Raw genomic sequence first — 1,706 nt, 5'->3', positions numbered from 1 at the left:
CGCCGCACCCGCGTGTACGCGTGCGAGGGAGGGGAGGCGTCGGCGCGCCGTCCCGTGACGCGCCGCCCGTGCGGAATCAATGGCAACGCTGACCGGCGGCAGCCTTGGCATTGATTCCCCGCGGGAACCGAGACCGTTGGGGGAAGACCAGGCGCCGTGTCGCTGACGCGGCGGGCCCGCGGCTGTTTCGCGCCAAAACAGTTCGCCCCGGCGCCCCCGGGCGCCCCCAGCGCGCCGGATTCGGCCTGGGTCCGCCGGCGCTGTTTTTGGCCCAGGCCGGCGAAAATCGGGCTCCTGGGGACGTGACTGGGCCGTTTTTTTGACGTCATCGCGAAAAAATCGCCTGAGGAGGCTTTCCTGGGGGCGCCGCTGGAGATGCCCTGAGAGTCCCCGCTTCTTGATATTCAAGACATGCTTGCCGATCTCTAGTCCGGCATCACTTTCTTTTTAAAGAGGCTATATCCCTCGGCCTCTGCATCGAATGATGCACACATGGCTTAATTTTCTGCTTTCGATGATGGGCTCCTGTATTTCTCTGGCTGTCCTTTAGGTCAGCTGAGTGAGCTCATGATGTTCGAATCAAGGCCTCAAAACACTTTGATACATGGTGCACTAAAATGACCCGATAAAAGAAAGCTAGCGATACCGGACGACCAGCAAAATAGGACTGTTTCATGCTTCCACTAGAAATTTATTCCTCGCATTGAACGGTTAAGCAAGTACACATACATAGTAGCATAGACACTAGCCTACTTGGGGAGCACTCGCAGGAGGCAAGCTGGCGAGATGGAACTTCTTGAACACGACCACCAGAGGCTCGTGCCCATCTTTCTCTACGGTCAGCCACCTGCGTCCATCGTAGTCGAACAGCACAAGATCGCGGCACGGCGCATGGAAGCACGACGTCAGCTTGTACCCGGTGCCGTGCTTCTCGACGCGGAATAGGAAACTCTGTTCCTTGCATGTGCCTGCCGGCGCTTGGCACCCCTCCATCCCTCTGGGGCGGCCGACGGTCACGTGCGTCTGGTTAGTGATCCCTCCATGGACGTACCACTGGAGACGATGCATGCACCAGGTGATTATGCCGGGAAACTCGATCACGACGTCGGTCGAGAGGTGGGGTGACGCCTCCTTGCTGGAGTTGGAGCTCCCCTCGGCCAGCTTGATCGAAACATACCCATCTGGATTCCTGCCAAACTTCTTGCACGGTGTCAGAATCGCACGCATACGACATCTGGGGTCCCGTAATGAGCTAACGTAGACGCATTGGTCGCTCAAATTGCGGTCCACCGGCATGATGTTGTACATGTCGTGGCCTGTTAGCTCATGGCCATCTGTGTCGTAGATCCGGCTGCGGCTGAGCTTGCGCAGCGTTGCACGGGCTGGTCAGCTGCAAGGCCATGGCCAAGCCAGAGAGTGAGAGGATGACCAAGAAACAGAAGTGTTCCATGGCTATGAAAGTAGTAACTCGTAATTGAGCTGATTGTGTTGTTCTGCCCGTCGGCATCCAAATAGTAGGATTATATAGATGGTGTGGTGAGGAACATGTAATTTCTAGCATTTAAAAAGGATAGATCGGAATAGTATTTCCAGATTGTAGATGGATCTCATTCAATGTCCTAGGTTCGGTTCTTTCTGCCACAACAATTACTATATACAAGCCTCATTAGTGTCATAGTTTTTTTTTCTTCGATCAGTTTATTGTG

General features: G+C 54.9%; 1 pseudogene; it reads right to left on the bottom strand.

Annotated features, from left to right (window-relative positions):
* Nucleotides 1–744: 744 nt before the first annotated feature.
* Nucleotides 745–1,450, bottom strand: LOC119273574 (annotated as a pseudogene).
* Between the last annotated feature and the right edge of the window lie 256 nt (nt 1,451–1,706).

Source organism: Triticum dicoccoides, chromosome 3A (genome assembly GCF_002162155.2).
Source record: "Triticum dicoccoides isolate Atlit2015 ecotype Zavitan chromosome 3A, WEW_v2.0, whole genome shotgun sequence".
Lineage (NCBI taxonomy): Eukaryota > Viridiplantae > Streptophyta > Magnoliopsida > Poales > Poaceae > Triticum > Triticum dicoccoides.
This window is presented reverse-complemented; position numbering and strand designations above follow the sequence as displayed.